The following is a 22,315-nucleotide window of genomic DNA, read 5'->3' as shown; positions in this document are numbered from 1 at the left end:
GGAAAAAAACTCAGTATAGCACTGGGTTTAAAAGTGCTTAAAGACATTTATAATAATTTTTATGCTTTTTTTACCACATCAAAAATCCTGACTTCTTATCTTCTTTTAATTCTCTTTTATAATCCCAGATAGTCATTTACCCTCCTTACTCAATCATTTCTATAAGGAAAAATATAAACTCTGAATACGAAAAAAAGTATCCCTCTTTTTATTAGTGTTCTCTACTATGGATTTGCTCACTGTAAATTTCCCTCAATTATTTTAATTCCTATCAAATAAATATAAATATATATAATAAGTATCAGTACTTTTAGTGCTTTGTCAATGCAGATTTCAACAGGTTTCTCCTAAACATTTTCCCAAATGTTTCCAGTTGCACTTTTCAAAATCAGATGAGACAATGACTAGACAGATGGACACATCAAAGTGGCATCTTCCATAAAGAGACGACTCCTTCCAGTGGACCCTGACAGAAGGGTTGTAGGGAGGAGATCATCTCAGTGAATACTGTTTACCTTCCTTTTTTATTTTGTTAAGCAGGAAAGTGTTTGTCAGTGTAATGGTTTGGCAAGGCTTATTATTCTGAAGGATATCTTAGGTTAATAATCCCAATGTCAAGCCTAGGGTGAAAAGCAATTTTGTTTGAACCTCTAGTATGCCTCTACTTAACAATTTTGAATATTTCTTATTGTGATTGATCAAATTGCTTTTTGTCTTTAAGATTTTAAAGTTTTATTTTTCAGCCTATTTATATCTAGATTCAGGTCTGAAATTATTAGTGGAAAACCTGCTAAATGACTTATTTTTTATCAAAAGTAAATATTAATTGGTTTGAACAGGTGCCTGACTTCTTCGAAAAGCTCTTAGACAACTTTACACATACTTGTTTCCCTCTCTCCCTTGTTGAAAAGTGGATTCATTAAGGATCACTTGGAAATGAGATTGAACAGTGGATTTGTTTTCCCACATTTTATCTGGTAAGATCTGAACATGCTTGATCTGCATGCAAGCATGGAATCCCTGCTTCCAAAATAACTAGATTAAAATTAGGAAAAAGTGTTTCCATCCATTCTATCATTTTTTCTCCATCCAACTCTCCCTGTAAGGTGACTGACTGGGCTCTTTGCCTAAGAAAATAAAAACACACTCACAAGCTATGAAGAGAGAAGAAAATTACTACTCAGAAATGTAATTAATTAGCTAACCACAGTTCAGTATTTGAACCAGCTACTGATTCATCTACTTTTACTGCAATATTCATGAGAAACATTTTACAAAAACCTGAATGCTCTTGAGCAGATTCTCCACAAAATACTACTTGCAAAGGGCTGATGAACCACACTGTGTTTCACCTATGCCCGTTTGTCTGTGCTGTTCTTTTTTCTGGACTACCATTCTTCACTTGGATAATTTCTGTTGGAGTAAACTCTCATCTCAGGTTTTCCTTTTCCAGGAAACTCTTTACTTATTCGTCAGTCTTGGTTAGATGCCTCCTTGTCACTTTTCATGTGCTTGCTACATTAATACCTATTAAACTGTATTTTACTTGTTAGTTTACTCATTAGTCCTTTTTTATTAGACCTTGAGGATAAGTAGTATTTCCTAGCCACATAATCAACTCCTAACACAGGGCCTAACATTTTATAGTCTATAAGATTTTACTGCCTGAGTGAATTAGTGTGGGAATTATTTAACTCAGATGAAGTAGTCATTTCTGATTGATTCCCCAGCATTTACTCTCTAGCACTTACCTTACAGTCACTTTTTTTTTCAGGCTAACAGGTTTACATTAGAGAATTAACCTGCCTTGTAACATCTCCTTTAAACCATGTGGGTTTGGGGGAACTGACCTACTGGGATAGGCTTAAACTAATCTGTACCTCCCATCCCCAAGTCCAAGGGAACTGTTCCAGGAGTGGTCTTGTGACATAATCAGGGCTAATGAGGGTATGGAAACTTTTGCATTGAGAAAGCCAACTTTTCTTTTGTAGGATCTATTAAAAGGTAACATCGTTGTTCTGAAATGTATAATCAAGGAAGAATGAATGTAGCCTCAAGAACTGCTGGTGACTGTCTTGTAATTAAAAGAAAACATGCCTGAGAACACAAGGTGGAAAGAGAGTCAAGAAATGGCATCCTTCTCACATTATTTAAGTCTGGGATCAAGAAGTCCTTGATGTTAAACAGTCCCCAGGCTGTTCATTTAGGAGAGCCAATATCAATTTTTAATTAACTGTTTTCTGATCTTACAACACAACTAGTTCTAACTTTTTGCCTAAATGCCTCACCTTTTTCCATCTTCATTGTAGGTGTGACCTCTGTTTTAAATTTTTAAAGGATCACTCTGACTGAAGTGTTGAGGAAAAACTGATGGTGAACAAAAGTAGAAACAGAAGACTAGTTTGGATACTGCTGCAACGATTCTTGGAACATGATGGTGTAGCAGTGGATGTGGTGAGAGAGGTCAATTTCTCGATACATTTTAAATAAGTTATAAAAGAATTGCTGATGGATTGGATATGGGAATTAAAATAAAACTAGAAAAAATGATTAATTCAAGATTTTTTTTGCCTGGGATATAGGAAGATGAAATAGTCATTAACTGAGGTTAGGAAGACTGTGGGAAGAGGAGGTATTGACTTTAGGTAAGGTAAAAGGCTTAAGCTTTACTCCTTTTCAGTTAAAAATTCCTATTAAATGTGCAAGTGCAAATCATATTTTGACAGCAGCATAAGCCATGGAAATGACTGGGAGCAACAGTGGGAAGGGGTCAGGCTGCCGAGGAGTGGGTGGAAAGCCTGAAAAATGGGGTGCTGTCACTGCCATCTGCATCATCATCATCATCATTATAACCATGCCCACAGTTGCTATTTGTCAGGAATGGTGTATTATTCAGGTGTTATACTTATTAACTACCTTATGAAATAGGTACAATTATGAGCTATATATTGCAGCTTATTTTAAGATGAAAGTTGATACTGATTAAATAATTTTCCTAAGGTAAACACAAATAAAGAAGCATAAAGTCAAATTTTGATGCTACAATGCAGGATCTTTGCTGCTAGAGGTGGCAATCTAAATGCAAGGGGAAAATTAAAAGATAAATGCAGTGCTAACAGAAGTACATTTTTGCTCTTTATAATATTGCGTATCCAAACACCATAATTACAACCTCTAAAAGCACTTACTGGGAATCTTTAGTGATGTATGATGCTTTCTGACATGTGCTTCATGTTCACGTACACATACTCAGCTGGGGAGAGGAAATGCCCATGTTCTTATTCCAAATCAGCAACTCGAGACCCATATTAAAGACGATGCATGTGGCTAGTTTCAAGCATGATGAGATGGGAAAAAAGAGAGCAAAGTGTTGGCATAGGGCAGGTGCCCATGAGACCTTGAACAAGACACTAGGCTTCTGAGTCTTCTTTGCTGAATCTGTAAAAGAGGACGTTGCACTACAGGGTATGTTCTAAAATATTGTGTATAATTTTCATTTACTTTAAAAAAAGTCTATGCATTTTAAATTCTGAATAATTTTATCTTGATTAAAATATTTTTAAACTCCATGAAAAATAACTTCCTATGTGATATTTTCTATAAGGCATTTTCTTTCTAGAAAAGATCATGAACTCCGCATATGGCATTACACATTATATAACTTTAAAAATATTTTATTGAAAGGGGATAATATAAAAAGCATTATTAAAATATGCATTTTTCTAAATTATAATTCTAGGGAAAATGTAAGTGAAGTTTTATTTTAATTCATAGTCTTCTCAAAGCACCAAATGTTTAAACCTTATTTTGATCACATTTATTAATGTCATCACTATCTCATTATCATTAAAAACACTGGAATGGAACAAGGTACCCATATCTTGGACTGAAAAGCCAAAAGGATGCTTTCATGCTGTTTAATAATACTTGGTGAGATTGCTTTTTGGTATCTAATTGTGTTTGTGAAAATTTAACAAACACAATTTAAAAGGATGCCCACAGTGTGTGAAACATTGTACCTGACTTAGCTCTTTATTCATTTTATTATTATCAAGCCACATGTTTAAATGCAACCTATTAAAAACCAATCTTTGCTTTCCATGGATAATATGAACCTTTATAATTTAACTTCCCAATTACTATAATAGTTTTGGGGGTCTCAAAAGATGTATTCAGTAGCTGGGACTCAGACACTTTTCATTAGCTTCATACTGTTAAAAGAATTGTTTAATTTCTTTAAACCTAACAGTTATTTACAAAAGAATTAAAATAAGTCATACAGTACGCAATTTATCCTAAATAGCAATTAAGTAATATTCCAGAAGATAATTTAGAATAATCCTGGGTCTGTCGGGGTGCTTTTGAGCTAGTTTAGAAAAGTTCAACCTCAATGAAATTTTTCTTCCAAGCTAGAATAATTTCTTCCAGGGTTTGAGCTAACCAGCATCCTACCCAGCCTCAAACTCCATTTTCTTTATAAATATGAAGAAATTTTTCTGAAATTTAGTCTGTTTGCCATTCTACTTTTCAACTTAAAAGCCTCTAAGTACAACATTTATGGCACTGCTGCACAGCTCTGTTATACTTGAATATGTGACTCATATATATATGAGTATATATATATATATATATATATATATATATACACACACACGTACATGTGCTCACTGGAAGGCTTGTGGCAAACTTACGCAAGGATGGAGTGCTAGGAGGTGGGTGTAGTCTGACGGACTTTATAGTAGTCTTGCCAACAGGGTCCAGTGGAGCCTGTGGCAATATGACTGATAGCATATTTCATGTGCACATGGTAAAATTGACTAGAATTCAAGGTTACATATTAAGATACAATGGTCTAGAAGAAATAGGGAAAATGCTTGGAATCCAGGATCAGACTTGCATCCTATAGGATCATAAAAAATGAAAATCATCACCTGTTCCCCTGGGGGGAGAGTGCTAAAACTCAAATGATTCCCAAGAGTATCATGAAATCTCTTTCCAGATTCACCTCTCTTCCTTGAATTTTAACAAAATTAGTAACAGGTAATGAAATGGAATAATCTTCTCCTTTCCTTCCATAAGGAAAAACAAATAACAGAAGAAGCAAGGAAAAATATCAGGACCGCCTGAAATATGTGGCAAATTTGCAGATGTCTAAGCTAAGAAAATCAAAAGGAGAGACATATCTGCATATTAATAGTATTCCTAGCTGACGCACTCTAATTTCCCATTTTCATTATCAGGATTTTAGATAAGCAATATAACCTAAAGTAGAATTGTGCCTTTTACTTTTAAATGTTCAAAATGTAAATAACTTATGATGTAACTCTAAATGTGCATTTTAGAAGTATGATTATATTTTCTAGTAAAGGAGAATGGGAGGAATGATTATTTAAGACCAGTTTACTGTTGATCACGTTTGGCTAAGGAGATGTCCAGAGTGGTACACATAGATTTTATGAATGTGCCCTTAACTACTGGACATTTAATTTTATTGATAGACTCTAATGCTTGGAATGGTCCATGCCCACGGTGCTCTTATCTAAACCCTATTCTTCTCGCAAAGCTCAGATTAAGTTCTTTCCTGCCATTTGGTCTGGTGGTCTCTAGGATCATGGGTTGTCTATGTGTTGTTCATGTGGCACTAGGTGTGCCCAACTTCTACTGCTACTTCATTGTTATTATTTTTCTGCCAAACAAGGTAGTTGGAATTTGCCTCTATGCTTTTGTCAGCAAGCAATAAGCATGCAACAAAATGCTGTTAATCAATATCATTCTGGAGTGAGACTTTTCATTTTGCAACTATGAAAATATTTCTTCATAAATCCTTTTTCATTGCTGTTAGATGAAGAACATTTTTTAAAGAGAAGTAAATAAATGATTGAGTTTTCAAAGTGCTAAAAACTGTTTGAGTTTTAAATTCTCTTCATTTATATTTATTGTGTTAGATGTGCTCAGGAAATATTGTATTTACCTGTGCTCACACATGGTTTTACATTTTCAATAGTTCTTAACTTGGGAATATTAAGCAATTGATTTATTTTATTATGAAAATTTCAAACACTAGTGAATATTTTATACTTTTATTGTGAAATATTTTATTCAGAATGAGGAATACATAATGTGATAAAAGTTATCAGTATGTACACTCCCCAACTAAAGTTATAAAATATACCAATATGTTAGAAGTCCCATCTATGTCCTCCCACAATTATAATCTTTCTCTGCACAAAGATGACAAGTATTTGAGAGCATTATTTTTATTATTCAGTCATGGAGTATATATATTACATATATATTAATAAGCAATTTATTATTGATGTTATAAAACACTACATTTTATGTAAATGAAATTATATTATATTATACATTATGTTAATTATACTATATGCATCTATTATATATATATCAAACTTTTATATGTCCATTAAATATATTATTGATTCTATACTATTTTATATAACTGGTATTATGCTCTATATATTCATCTGTATCTTGCTTTGTTCAGTTAATATTATATTTTGGACATGTATTCATTTGATGCCTACAGTACTATTTCATTCTATTTTTCATTCACTAATGTAAGTATTTGTTTTATAATAATATTCCAAGTTATTTCTCCTTCTACAGTTGTCAGGTTTTGGATTATTTCCAGCACACTGCTATTAGAAACAATGCTTTATTATTAGTGCTATACATATATGCTGGTGCACACATGCAAGAGTTTGTCTAGGATATAGCCTAGATTTGGAATTTTGGAGTATTAAGGTATACAAAACTTCAGCTTCAATACATAGTGCCAAAAAATGTTCTAAAATGGTTTCATTGATTTTTACCATCATCAGCACTATGAAATATTTTTTCTCCATCTGGAATATGTTCCCTCTACAGGATTGAAAACACATAAGGATATATATGACATTTAAACAGGTATTTCTGAAAATGTAAATTTTTAAATCCTAGCCTCTTCCTAAACCACTCAAGGACCCTCAACTGTTAATGCTTTACCTCATAAACTCACTGGCTGGTAAGTATTTTAGTTTTCTCTCATAAATTTTTTAATCCCATGATTTGAATTCTTATTATTATATGTATAATTTTTATAGCAGATAATGTTTACTTATATTTAATCCATTCTTTCTTACATGATAGATCTTTCAAAGATAATAGTTTTCTTCCTACTGCACTTCTTTTACAAATTTCTTAATGAGAATTAATCTCTGATAGTCTCTTAGTTTTTATGTATATGAAAATATCTTTATATATATGAAATTTCCTTTTTGGTCTTAAAAGGTAGTTTTGTTTGCAACATGATTCTAGGTTGACATTTATTCTGTTAATTTTTCACACCTTAATAATATTATTCAACTGTCAGGTCTTTTTTTATCTTCTCAGATATCTGCAATTAATCTATAATTAATCTAAAATTCATTACTTATTAAGTTTGTCTTTTTCCCCACACAAAGGCAGTTTGGAACCGGTCTAGACTCCATTTGCAGGTTCCTGACACTGTTAAGAGTAGGAAATTTGGAAAACTCCATACTCCTGCTCTGCCTCCTAGAATTTAACCTCCAGGGAATAAACAGCTTCAGGCAATGAAAGGAATGCAAGAAAAGAGAAAGACAAGCAGCCTGGGGCAAAGGACTGCCAGCTTCAAACATCCTAGAGAAAGAGGTCTATATTTTAGGAAACAGAGGGGATAACCAAACTATTATAAACAAGGGAACTCCAAAACAACTAATAAGTAAAACCCCAGGACAAGGTAGAAGCCCAGAAAGGCATGGGACACCATGAACACTGCATTTGCGTGGGAAGACTTTCCTTATAGGAGCGTTGAAGATCAAGAAAATCTCAGTCTAATCACCAGTTGGTTAAAAAATGAAAATCAAGAAACTGTCATGTCAGAGAATAAATCCCAGAGGTAACATCTTAAAGTACTAAAATGTACTGTGTGCATCAAAAGAGTACAGGGCAAACAAAGAAACAGGAAATGATGGTCCATCCAAAGGAAGAGGAAAAAGCTCCATAAAAAATCAATGAAGAAGACAAGAGTGTGCACATAACTGAGCAAAGCCTTTTAAAAATGATCATAAAAATGTTCAAGGAGATAAAGGAAAATACATTTAAAAACTTAAGACTATCAGGAAAACAATAAATAGGCAATATGAGCATCTTAGAGAGAGAAAATTTTCAAAAAAAAAAAAACAAACAGAACAACAAGAGTTGAAGACAACAATAACTGAAATGAAAATTTCCCAGAAGAGTTTCAGGAGTAGTTTGGAGCTGGCAGAAAAAAGGATCGGTAAACTTGAAGACAAAACCCTTGAAATGAGCTAGGCTCCTTTGAAATGAGTCAGGCTGAGGAGCAGAAAGGAAAAAGAAATTTTAAGAACAAAACCTAAGACACCCCTGGGACAAAATCAAGCTCACCAATATATACATTATGTGAGTCTCAGAAATAAAAGAAAGAGAGAAAGGGACAGATGGAGCATGCAAAAAAATAATGACAGAGAACTTCCAACATTTAAAATAGATATGAATATGCACATCCAAAATGCCAAGCGAACATGAAATAGGATAAACATACAGAAAAATATACCCCATCTTATACTGATCACACTATCAAATGCAAAGGACAAGGAAAGAGTATTGAAAACTAAGGAGAAAAGCAATATATTACATACAAGGAGGTCCCAATTAGATTGCGTGCCAATTTCTCATCAGAAATGATGTCAGTCAGAAGGTAGTGGATTGAAATACTTAAAATGCCAAAATAACTTCTAGACAAGAATTTTATCCCTGGTGAGACTTTCTTTCAAACGTAAGGAGAAATTAAGAGGTTCTCAGAGAAAAGAAAAGCTGAGGGAGTTCATTACATTAGACCTAACCAACAAGCAGTGCTAAATGGTGTTCTTCAGACTGAAAGGAAGACACTAGATAGTGTTGCAAATCAGCACAAACAAATAAAGACCTGTGGTAAAGTAACCATTTCAAAAATGCAAGTATTATTGTTATGTATTGTTTGGTATATAACTCCACTTCTTATTTCTTACAAGTTCTAAAATGCATGAAAAGTAATGGCAAATTTGTTTTTGGATATACAATATACAAAGATGTAAGTGTAAACAAGTACAAAAAAGAGGTAGGGGAGCAAAGGGGTTTAGGAAAAGTATATGTGCATGCTATTGAAGTTATGTTGGCATCAAAACAAATATGACTGTTGTTAATTTAAAATGTTAAGTTTTAATCTCATATAACCAAAAGAAAATAGGTGAAAAACATATCCAGATAGAAATAAGGAGATATTCAGTACGGTAAAACACAAAAATTCAAATAAATTTAAAACTAAGCATTAACAGATGTTGAGGGACAAAACCGGTTTAAGACACATGAAGATTTATTGGAAGATGACAGAAGAAAGTCCAGTATTATCAGAAGTGACTTTAAATGTAAACGGGTTAAACACTGTATTCTTGTGCTGCCATCAGACAGAAAAATCTCTCTGCTCTAAAGAACTCATATGGTTAGTTCATGTCCATGAGGATACTCTCCCTATTTTAACATGAATGGATTTGGGCCCTTAGTTACATATTTAAAATTCCTTCTATTTCAGTATTCGAATAACTGCAAGCAGGTGTGTGTACCTCAGGGTCATGAATCTTGAAGAAGGTCAGCATCTTATAATTCAGCCTAACACAAAAATAGAGGAAAAAATAGTCTTAATGATAAAAATAGAACATGGTAAAGTGGTAATAATATGGAAAACAGAATACAACAAATAACATAATATTCTCAAACATTCCATTTAAGGTAATGTGCTCTATAAAAAAAAAAAGCAATTGATTTGATCTCAAGTTGTATAGTTTGCGTTTAGGCCCCTCACATAAGCCCACTGTTCTAATGTAGGTGATAACCATTTTTTTTTTCTTTCAGCTCAGTATTGGGTACAGTGGTGCATGTTTTGTTCATTTTTGTATTGTGTTGTATGAGCAGTATATAAACTATTGACCATGACTGATATATTTCAAAAGAAATAATTGCTGAATTCCATGAAAGGTTTATAGTATTATACTTTTATTATTGATTTTTATTTCCAATAATAAATTGAATATTTATATCCTAGTCATTTGATTTCCAAACAAATGGGAATTTAAAATTGTACAGCTGTTGTGGAAGATGGTTTGGCAACCATGGGAAGCTAAGTATAGAGTTGCCTTACGAAATTGCAGTCTTGCTACTTGGGGTATACCCAGAAGATCTGAAAGCAGAGACACAAACAGATATTTGCACACCAATGTTCATAGCAGCATTATTCACAATTGCCTAAAGATGGAAACAACCCAAGAGTCCATCAACAGATGAATGGATAAACAAAATGTCGTTTGTACATACACTGGAATATTATTCAGTGGTAAGAAGGAATGAAGTTCTGAATCATGGATTAATCTTGAGGGCACTATGTTAAGTGAACTAAGTCAGACATAAAAAAAACAAATATTGTATGATCTCATTAATATGAACTAATATGCAAACTCATAGATATCAAATATAGAATATAGGTTACCAGGATATAGAATGAGCCTGAAGAATGGGGCACTATTGATTAATTTGTGTGGAATAGTTAACTAGGTTGGACTAAAACATTTGGAAATGGACAGAGGTGATGGTAGTACATTATTGTGAGAATAATTAACAGTGCTGAATGTGGGTGAGTGTGGTAGAATGGGGAAGTTTAGAGTCATGTATATAACCAGAAGGGAAGTTGGAGGGTAAAATATGGGAATGTATAACACAGTGAATCTTGGGGTAGACAATGTTCGTAATTAACTGTACAAGCATAAAAAAGTTCTTTCATGAACTAGAACAAACATTTTAAAGACACTATTACAAGGAGTCAATAATATGGGGTATAGGGGGAAAATATACCTATTGCAAATTATGGACTATAATTAACAGTAATATTTTAATACTCTCATCAACAGTAACAAATATATCAATGCTATGGGTCAACAATGGTGGGGTGGGGGATAAGGGGTATGGGAGGATTTGGGTTTTCTTTATTCTTTTCATTTCTTTTGTGGAGAAATGAAAATGTTCTAATATTGACCATGAGGCTGTATCACAACTATGTGATGATACTGTGAGCCAATGATTATATATTTCTTTATCTCAAGAAAACTGCATTAAACAAAAAAATTCAGAAATATTAAGTAATCACCTCAATACAAATTGTTGTAGACAATATGGACTGATAGTTCTACTGATGAGGATGGTTCTAAAATTAGTGGGTGACGTTTGTGGAGAAATAGAACTTGCATAGTCTTAAGATATCTCCCCTAACATATTTCTTGATGTAAAATAGCAACTTCACAGTGAAGAAACCTGGCAGAAATCATCTTAAGCAAGTGGTCAAGGTCTATATCATCTGTAAGAAGACACATTGCTACCATATACCCTGTGGCATGACGCATAGAGGACACATCATTTCTGTGGTATTCTTGCAAAAATAAGAAACCTCAATTCAATCATGAGAAAGTATTATAAAAACTCAGATTGGAGGGCATTCTACAAAATAATTGACCCATGCTCTTCAAAAGTGTCAAGGTCATGAAAGTCAAGGAGGAGACTATAGAGAAATAACAACAAAAATGCAATATGGGCTCCTGGATAGGATTGTGGAACAGAAAAGGATATTAGTCTAAACCTGGTGAAATTTGAATATGGTCTATAACTTTTAGTTATAAGTACCATACTAATGTTAATATTCAGGTCCTGACAATTATTCTATAGTTATATAAGATAGTAACAGTAAGGGAAGCTCGATGAGGAGTCTATAAAACCTTCTGTGCTATTTTTGAAATTTTTTATAAGTATGAAATCAGTTCAACATAAAAAGTTAAAAATTTCCAATATAATGATATAAGTTAGGATAAATTATTTTTGTAACCTTTGCCGAAAAATGATGATGATGGCATTTCTGTATTGAAATTAAATTTGCAAATTAAATTTAGCTAGATTCCCCATAGTTAAATATCTAAATATGTATTTTAGAAAAACGAAAGCATTTTATTCAAACTTGGAATAGTTAATGAAATATGCTCAAGTCATCTGTTTTAGCTTCACTGCTGCTAAAACAAATTCTATACAATGGGTTGGCTCAATAAAAGGAATTTATTGTTTCATGTTTCAGAGACAAGAAAGCTTGCCTCTTCCCAGGGTCAGTATGTTCCACCTGGCCTGCCAGCTTTGGGATTCTCTGGTTTCCTGAAACCTGGCAATGCACATGGCAGTGTCTTTTTCTTTCTTTTCTGGGCTTGTTGACGTCCAGGTTCTGCCGCTCCCTGTGGCTTCTTTTTCTATATCCACTTCCCTCTGCTTATATAGACTTCAGCCATACTGGATTAAGGCCCACCATCATTCATTTGGGGCATGTATTAACCAGTAACATCTTCAAAGATCCTAATTACAAGTGGGTTCACAACAAGAGGACTAGGAATTAAGATCTGAACATGCTTTTGTAAGGAATATGATTCAATCCCCAACAGTCTGTCCTCTGGATACCCAAAAGATATCTTCTTCCCTAATGCAAAACATGTTCATCCCATCACAACATCCCAAAAACCTTAAATAAACTTAAATAAGTGCTAAGTACAAAGACTAATCAGAATCAGCCCTGGGCGTGGTCTATGCTGGGGCAAAATTCCCCTGTCTGTGGACATGCAAAACCTAGAAAACAAGCTATCTGCTTCCAAATATGAGCATGGAACAGGTCTATGATCAACATTCCCATTTCAGAAGAGAGAAATTTGAAAAATAAGGGTAATGGGTCTTAGACAAATTCAAACCCAAATAGGGCAAACTCCATTAGATCTCAGAGTCTGAGAGCCATCTGTGATTTGAATATTTGTCCTCCATGCCTGATGGAATGGCAGCCCCACTTCTTCCAAGTGCTAGTGGAGGGGACATGTTCTCCTCAACACTGGGTGAGGCTCCACCTTAGTGATCTTCAGGAGAGTGGCTAGGCTCTCCACGAATGCCAGCACACAGGTGATGGAATTCTCTCTGAATTTCAGCCATAACTGATTAAGGCATACTTTAAATAATAACAATGTGAAAGGTCCTGTTTACAAATGGGCTCACACCCACAGGACCACAGGTTGGTACCTGAATGTGCCTTTTATGGGGGATATGATTCAATCCCCAACATTATCCTAAGCATTAACTATTTCAATTGTTTCAATAGTTATGGATCATAATAATGCAAAGTGTTAGAAAATAGAAAATAATTGGGTGCTACAACTACAAGTCCAGAAACCCATAATTCTATCAAGTATGCAAGTTCTTTTGAAATGCTGTTAATATCTTCTTTTATAGTGAAGTAGGATTTATTTGCAATTTTTTCTTTAATTTATATAAAACAAAAATATGCTAAAGAAGTGTAAACACAGACAAACTTTTAGTAACCTTATCTTTTCTTTTCTAGGGAGTAAAATAACATATTGTTAGAATTCCAGTTCAGATATAATTATAGAATTATGTCAGCCTCAATCTCTGTTCCTCAACTACCTTAGCATCTTTAATAATCATCAATGTAAGGTAAAGATGCTTACCTCAAAGTCAGATGATTGCAAATGGAGTCAGTTGAAAATCTAAGTTTCTTTATGCTTCATTCACCATTTGCTCTCATTGTCTAAAACAAAAACAAAGTTAAGAGTTAATAAAAGAGCATAAAAGGGAAAGGTATTCATTAAGAATTTACCTGAATGGCTTCTGGGGAAATTTCTGTCTTATTGTTCATCTAATCACTTCCTCTATCACTTATCTGAATATTAGCCTTGAAACAGCTTTTTTTAAGATGTGCTGCAATCATTCTTTAAAATTCTTCAAAGAATGTTATTATTTCCATGCCCCAATGTGTGTACACTTGTATGTCTCTGTGCCATGTGAGAATGTGTATGTGTGTCTAAAAAGAAAAGGAGGAGGAAGAGAGAGAGATAGAGAGAGAAGATGACTTACAAACAGATAAAACTCTACATTTTTATATTTAGAAGTCTTTTTTATTTTAAGTTTAAAATACTAGCTCTAAGCTAATATGGGCCAGCAGGAGTACAATACTACTACCAATCCATCCCCTATCCACTGATTCTCAGACTTTGGAAGCAATTATCAGTGCTAAGCTTGAAAATAGATATGCATATTGTCTGATTCCAATCCAAAATTTTGCCAAAATTGCAGGTAAATCATATGAACACAATGATTTGCATTGCATATTTTCTCCAGTTTGCACATCCACAAGTGTTAGCAGTAAAATTAATTTAATAATTTTGGGCTGAGTATTGTTAAACAATAAGAGACTACAAAAATGAAGGTGACAGGACTTCTGGGAAGATGGCCAACTAGAGCAGCTTGAGATTAGCCCTGCTCCATGGAAAAGTTAGAAAAGGGACAGGAGGGTGACTGAGGCAGCAGTTCAGGAGTACAGGTGACCTGGGAGAGCCTTCTGCTCCACATGTGGCAACCCTGGTTGCAGAGGCCAAGGAACTGAGAGGCAGAGAGCTGGAGCCTGGCATGGAGGCACTGAGCTGCAGAGCCCATGGAAGTGCATAGATGGGTATACAGGACTAGGAAGTAAGCCAGGCCACATTCCTTGGGCATGCTATCCTCACCGGCACAGCCCCATGACCTGCGACTCATACCACACCCCACAATCCATGCAACTGAACCTCTCACCCACTCCCGTTCCCCATTCTCCAGGCACCTCTGGATGTACTGCCCCCCATCCCCACCCCAACTGCAGCCCAACCCACCTCTCCTACACCTCTCCCAAGCATTACCTCCCCCTTCCTGTTCCCTACAAGCTGTTACCAGTGCATAAAGGTTATGGGTACTAAACTCCATACCTAGGCTACCCCCTCACCCCCATCCCCCACTCATAGTGTCGCACAGCCTCACCCCGCCCTCCCTGAGCACAAGGCATCCATTTATGGCACTCCCAGGCCCACACATGCACACAGGCCCCCAATCACGTCATTCAGCTCTGGGAACTGCACCTTACAGCAGTCCTAGAACTATGCATGCACACAACACTCAACCTCACTTCCCAGCTCTGAGAAAGTGCTGACCTGCACAACCAAGTCACATCTACACCCACTCCAAGAAGGCATAACGCTGACCTGCTGCCACAGCTCTATGCATGCACACAAAGGGACCTGTGACTTAAACCAGTGCACACCAGGGTTACGTGCCCCAGACCAGAGCAACTGCACAGCTACATTCTCCCTGGCCGCTGGGCACCCACGTTCACAAGCACCAGTGTAACATCCCCAGCCTGCTCCCTTCCTGCCCTGAAACAAATCAGTATTTGTGTGCTTGTATTGAGTACTCCACCCCATGCCTTGCTCCCTGCCGTACAAACATCTTGCAAACACAAAGTCTTAGACTACTGAAAGAGATCAACTCCAAAAGTAGATCAATCAAGATATCTACATGCAATGAAGACAGCAGAAGACAGCACTAAGCATATCACAATGCAGATATATATAGGTCTAACTAATTAAACCAAATTAAAACACCTGAGGAGACTCAGATGTTGGAACAACTAATCAAAGATGTTCATACAACTTTACTTAATAAAGTAAGTGGGATGGCAACTGATCAGAAACAGAGTAGAAGAGCACAAAGAGGAATTTGAAAGAATAAATAGAAAAACAGCAGAAATCACGAAGATTAAAAACTCTGTTGACCAAATCAAAAACATACTAGAGGCACACAACACCAGATTTGAAGAGATAGAAGAAAGAATAAATGATATATAGGACAGGATAATCAACTTTGAAGACTCAAAACAGCAAATGGCAAAGAGGAAGGGAAAAAATTGAATGGGAACTCAGGGAAATGATAGAAAAAACAAAGCACACAAATATAAGAATCAGTGGTGTCCCAGAAGAAGAAGAGAGGAGTAAAGGGCTAGGAAGAGTAGTTGAGAATATAATGGGGAAAAACTTCCAACCCTCATAAAGGACATAAATATACAAGTCAAAGAAACCCAAAGAACTCCAAACAGAATAAATCCAAATATATCTTCCCAGAGGCAATACTAATCAATCTGTCAAATGTTGAAAAGAAGCAGAAAATCCTGAAAGCAGCAAGAGAAAAACAGTCTATTACATACAAGGGAAATCAAATGAGACTGAGTTCAGACTACTCAACAAGCACCCTGGAGGTGAGAAGGCACTGGTATGATATATTCAAGATCCTGAAAAAGAAGGACTTTCAGTGAAGAATTCTATACCCAGCCAAATTGTTGTTTAAAATTGAGGGAGAGACTAAAGCCTTCACAGAAAAAGAAGTCCTGAAAGAATTTGTTAACAAGAGACCAGCCCTATAAGAAATACTAAAAGGAGTTCTTCCAGCTGCAAAAAAAAAAAAAAAAAAAAAAAAAAAAACAGGAGAGGGAGGTCTGGAGAAGGGCACAGAACTGAAGAGTACTACTGAGGGTAATTTAGAGAATACAAAGAAAAAGAGAGAAAAGAATATACAGATCTGACAAATAAAATAAAAAAGATACAGTAGTGGAATCAAGAAATGCCTTTTCAGTAATAACTTTGAATGTTAATGGACTAAACTTACCAATTAAAAGATGCAGATTGGCAGAATGGATTAAGAAACACAATCCAGCTATATGCTACTTACAAGAGTTTCATCTTAGGCACAAGGATACAAATAATTTGAAAGTGAAAGGATGGAAAAAGATCTTCCATGCAAGTTGTAACCAAAAGAAGGCAGGAGTAACTATGCTAATATTGGATTTTAAATGTAAAGACATCATAAGAGACAAAGAAGGACACTATATACTAATTAAAAGATCAATTCACCGAGAACATATAACAATCATAAATGTTTATGCTCCCAATCAAGGAGCTCCAAAGTACATGAGACATACATTGGCAAAACTGAAGGAAGTGATAGATCGTTCAACAATAATAGTAGAAGACTCCAATATACCACTCTCCTCTATAGATAGAACAACCAGACAGAAGATCAACAAGGAAATAGAGAAGTTAAATAACTTGATAAATGAATTAGACCTAACAGACTTATACAGGCCATTGCATCCCAAAGCACAAGGTTATACATTCTTCTCTAGTGCTCATGGAACATTCTCCAGGATAGATCATATGCAGGCACACAAAACAGGTCTTAATAAATTTTAAAATACTGGAATTATTCAAAGCACTTTCTCTGATCACCATGGGATGAAGCTGGGTCTCAAAAACCACCAAAGAATGAGAACATTCACAAATAAATGAGATTAAATAACACACTCTTAAACAACCAGTAGGTCAAAGAAGAAATTGCTAGAGAAATCAGCAGCTATCTGGAGATGAATGAAAATGAGAATACAACTTATCAGAACTTATGAGATGTGGCAAAGGCTGTGCTGAGAGGGAAATTTACTGCCTTAAATGCTCTGACGCTGATTCAGAGCATACACAGCTTCCTGGAGAACATTACCCCAGCCTTTCAAGTTTTTGGCACCTAGTTGGCACCGTAATTGAGTTTTCAAAAGGCCATTCCACCGTTCTATCAATCCAGCTGCTTCTGGATGATGGGGAACATGGTAAGACCAGAGAATTCCATGAGCATGTGCCCATTCCCGCACTTCATTTGCTGTGAAGTGTGTTCCTTGATCCAAAGCAATGCTATGTGGAATACCATGACGATGGATAAGGCATTCTGTAAGCCCACGGATAGTAGTTTTGGCAGAAGCATTGTGTGCAGGGAAAGCAAACCCATATCCAGAGTATGTGTCTATTCCTGTTAGAACAAATCGCTGCCCCTTCCATGAAGGGAGTGGCCCAATGTAATCAACCTGCCACCATGTAGCTGGCTGGTCACCTCGGGGAATGGTGCCATATCGGGGGCTGAGTGTGGGTCTCTGCTGCTGGCAGATTGGGCACTCAGCATTGGCTGTAGCCAGGTCAGCCTTGGTGAGTGGAAGTCCATGTTGCTGAGCCCATGCATAACCTCCAGGCCCACTCCTGGTACCAAGATGTATTAGTTAGGGTTCTCTAGAGAAACAGAATCAACAGGGAACACTTGCAAATATAAAATTTATGAAAGTGTCTCACGTGACCGTAGGAACACAGAGTCCAAAAGCCACAGGGCAGGCTGCGAAGCCAATGACTCCAATGGATGGCCTGGATGAACTCCACAGGAGAGGCTCACCAGCCAAAGCAGGAATGCAACCTGTCTCCTCTGAGTCCTCCTTAAAAGGCTTCCCATGATTGCATTTAGCATCACTAATTGCAGAAGACACTCCCCTTTGGCTGATTACAAATGGAATCAGCTGCGGATGTAGCTAACGTGATCATGACCTAATCCTATGAAATGACCTAATCCTATGAAATGTCCTCATTGCAACAGACAGGCCAGAGCTTGCCCAATCAGATGAACAGGTACCACAACTTGGCCAAGTTGACACCTGTCCCTAACCATGACACCCCTATTATTTATTTATTTATTTATTATTTTGTTAACTAATTAAAAAAATTAACACAACATTTAGAAATCATTCCATTCTACATATGCAATCTACTGATTCATCTGTAGAATGAATCTACTGATTCATCTGTAGAATGCTACAGATTCTTAATATCATCACATAGATGTATGATCATCATTTCTTAGTACATTTGCATCGATTTAGGAAAAGAACTAGCAAAACAACAGAAAAAGATATAGAATGATAATATAGAGAAAAAAATAAAAATAATAATAATAAAAAATAATATATATATATATATATGTAAAAACACACAAACAAAAAAAACTAAAGCTGAGATACAGTTTCATTCAGTGTTTTAACAAAATTACATTACAATTAGGTAGCATTGTGCTGTTCATTTTTGAGTTTTTGTATCTAGTCCTGTTGCACAGTCTGTATCCCTTCAGCTCCAATTACCCATTATCTTGCCCTGTTTCTAACTCCTGCTGGTCTCTGTTAACAATGACATATTCCAAGTTTATTCTTGAATGTCAGTTCACATCAGTGGGACCATACAGTATTTGTCCTTTAGTTTTTGGCTAGACTCACTCAGCATAATGTTCTCCAGGTCCATCCATGTTATTACATGCTTTATAAGTTTATTCTGTCTTAAAGATGCATAATATTCCATCGTATGTACATACCACAGTTTGTTTAGCCACTCATCTGTTGATGGACATTTTGGCTGTTTCTGTCTCTTTGCAATTGTAAATAATGCTGCTATAAACATTGGCGTGCAAATGTCCATTTTTGTCTTTGCCCTTAAGTCCTTTGAGTAGATACCTAGCAATGGTATTGCTGGGTCGTATGGCAATTCTATATTCAGCTTTTTGAGGAACCGCCAAACTGCCTTCCACAGTGGTTGCACCATTTGACATTCCCACCAACAGTGGATAAGTGTGCCTCTTTCTCCGCATCATCTCCAGCACTTGTCATTTTCTGTTTTGTTGATAATGGCCATTCTGGTGGGTGTGAGATGATATCTCATTGTGGTTTTGATTTGCATTTCTCTAATGGCCAGGGACATTGAGCATCTCTTCATGTGCCTTTTGGCCATTTGTATTTCCTCTTCTGATAGGTGTCTGTTCAAGTCTTTTTCCCATTTTGTAATTGGGTTGGCTGTCCTTTTGTTGTTGAGTTGAACAATCTTTTTATAAATTCTGGATACTAGACCTTTATCTGATATGTCGTTTCCAAATATTGTCTCCCATTGTGTAGGCTGTCTTTCTACTTTCTTGATAAAGTTCTTTGATGCACAAACGTGTTTAATTTTGAGGAGCTCCCATTTATTTATTTCTTTCTTCAGTGCTCTCACTTTAGGTTTAAGGTCCATAAAACCACCTCCAATTGTAAGTTTCATAAGATATCTCCCTACATTTTCCTCTAACTGTTTTATGGTCTTAGACCTAATGTTTAGATCTTTGATCCATTTTGAGTGAACTTTTGTATAGGGTGTGAGATATGGGTCTTCTTTCATTCTTTTGCATATGGATATCCAGTTCTCTAGGCACCATTTATTGAAGAGACTGTTCTGTCCCAGGTGAGTTGGCATGACTGCCTTATCAAAGATTAAATGTCTATAGATGAGAGGGTCTATATCTGAGTACTCTATTTGATCCCATTGGTTGATATATCTATCTTTATGCCAATACCATGCTGTTTTGACCACTGTGGCTTCATAATATGCCTTAAAGTCCGGCAGCGTGAGACCTCCAGCTTCATTTTTTTTCCCAAGATACTTTTAGCAATTTGGGGCACCCTGCCCTTCCAGATAAATTTGCTTATTGGTTTTTCTATTTCTGAGAAATAAGTTGTTGGGATTTTGATTGGTAGTGCATTGAATCTGTAAATCAATTTAGGTAGGATTGACATCTTAACTATATTTAGTCTTCCAATCCATGAACACGGTATGCCCTTCCATCTATTTAGGTCTTCTGTGATTTCTTTTAACAGTTTTTTGTAGTTTTCTTTATATAGGTTTTTTGTCTCTTTAGTTAAATTTATTCCTAGGTATTTTATTCTTTTAGTTGCAATCGTAAATGGAATTCATTTCTTGATTTCCCCCTCAGCTTGTTCATTGCTAGTGTATAGAAATGCTACAGATTTTTGAATGTTGATCTTGTAACCTGCTACTTTGCTGTACTCATTTATTAGCTCTAGTAGTTTTGTTGTGGATTTTTCCAGGTTTTCGACGTATAGTATCATATCGTCTGCAAACAGTGATAGTTTTCTTCTTCCTTTCCAATTTTGATGCCTTGTATTTCTTTTTCTTGTCTAATTGCTCTGGCTAGAACCTCCAACATGATGTTGAATAATAGTGGTGATAATGGACATCCTTGTCTTGTTCCTGATCTTAGGGGGAAAGTTTTCAATTTTTCCCCATTGAGGATGATATTAGCTGTGGGTTTTTCATATATTCCCTCTATCATTTTAAGGAAGTTCCCTTGTATTCCTATCTTTTGAAGTGTTTTCAACAGGAAAGGATGTTGAATCTTGTCAAATGCCTTCTCTGCATCAACTGAGATGATCATGTGATTTTTCTGCTTTGATTTGTTGATATGGTGTATTACATTGATTGATTTTCTTATGTTGAACCATCCTTGCATACCTGGGATAAATCCTACATGGTCATGATGTATAATTCTTTTAATGTGCTGTTGGATTCAATTTGCTAGAATTTTGTTGAGGATTTTTGCATCTATATTCATTAGAGAGATTGGTCTGTAGTTTTCTTTTTTTGTAATATCTTTGCCTGGTTTTGGTATGAGGGTGATGTTGGCTTCATAGAATGAATTAGGTAGCTTTCCCTCCCTTCAATTTTTTTGAAGAGTTTGAGGAGAGTTGGTACTAATTCTTTCTGAAATGTTTGGTAGAATTCACATGTGAAGCCATCTGGTCCTGGACTTTTCTTTTTAGGAAGCTTTTGAATGACTGATTCAATTTCTTTACTTGTGATTGGTTGGTTGAGGTCATCTATTTCTTCTTGAGTCAAAGTTGGTTGTTCATGCCTTTCCAGGAACCCGTCCATCATCTAAATTGCTGTATTTATTAGCATAAAGTTGTTCATAGTATCCTGTTATTACCTCCTTTATTTCTGTGAGGTCAGTGGTTATGTCTCCTCTTCCATTTCTGATCTTATTTATTTGCGTCCTCTCTCTTCTTCTTTTTGTCAATCTTGCTAAGGGCCCATCAATCTTATTGATTTTCTCATAGAACCAACTTCTGCTCTTATTGATTTTCTCTACTGTTTTCAATTTCATTTATTCCTGCTCTAATCTTTGTTATTTCTTTCCTTTTGCTTGCTTTGGGGTTAGTTTGCTGTTCTTTCTCCAATTCTTCCAAGTGGACAGTTAATTCCTGAATTTTTGCCTTTTCTTCTTTTCTGATATAGGCATTTAGGGCAATAAATTTCCCTCTTAGCACTGCCTTTGCTGCGTCCCATAGGTTTTGATATGTTGTGTTTTCATTTTCATTCGCCTCGAGATATTTACTAATTTCCCTTGCAATTTCTTCCTTGACCCATTCGTTGTTTAAGAGTGTGTTGTTGAGCCTCCACGTATTTGTGAATTTTCTGGTACTCCGCCTATTGTTGATTTCCAACTTCATTCCTTTATGATCCGAGAAAGTGTTGTGTATGATTTCAATCTTTTTAAATTTGTTAAGACTTGCTTTGTGACCCAGCATGTGGTCTATCTTTGAGAATGATCTATGAGCACTTGAGAAAAAGGTGTATCCTGCTCTTGGGGGGGTGTAATGTCCTATAAATGTCTG

General features: G+C 35.7%; 1 long non-coding RNA gene across 10 annotated transcripts in view; it reads right to left on the bottom strand.

Moving 5' to 3' along the window:
- Nucleotides 1-3,188: 3,188 nt before the first annotated feature.
- LOC143684898 (uncharacterized) overlaps nucleotides 3,189-22,315 on the bottom strand; it is a 391,441-nt gene continuing 372,314 nt past the window's right edge. For 5 of the 10 annotated variants that reach the window (XR_013176245.1, XR_013176243.1, XR_013176251.1 and 2 more), the window contains 2 exons: nucleotides 13,608-13,687; nucleotides 3,189-3,438 (listed from right to left, as the gene is read on the bottom strand). This is a non-coding gene — a long non-coding RNA (uncharacterized LOC143684898). Of the gene's footprint in view, nucleotides 3,439-9,393; nucleotides 9,688-10,122; nucleotides 10,256-12,214; nucleotides 12,457-13,607; nucleotides 13,688-22,315 lie in introns of those variants that run through there. The other 5 variants (XR_013176250.1, XR_013176255.1, XR_013176248.1 and 2 more) reach the window with 4 other exon arrangements.

This window comes from Tamandua tetradactyla, chromosome 5 (assembly GCF_023851605.1).
Source record: "Tamandua tetradactyla isolate mTamTet1 chromosome 5, mTamTet1.pri, whole genome shotgun sequence".
In the NCBI taxonomy this organism is placed as follows: Eukaryota; Metazoa; Chordata; class Mammalia; order Pilosa; family Myrmecophagidae; genus Tamandua; species Tamandua tetradactyla.
Note: the sequence above shows the minus strand (reverse complement) of the source record. Positions and strands in the feature narration are given on the sequence as shown.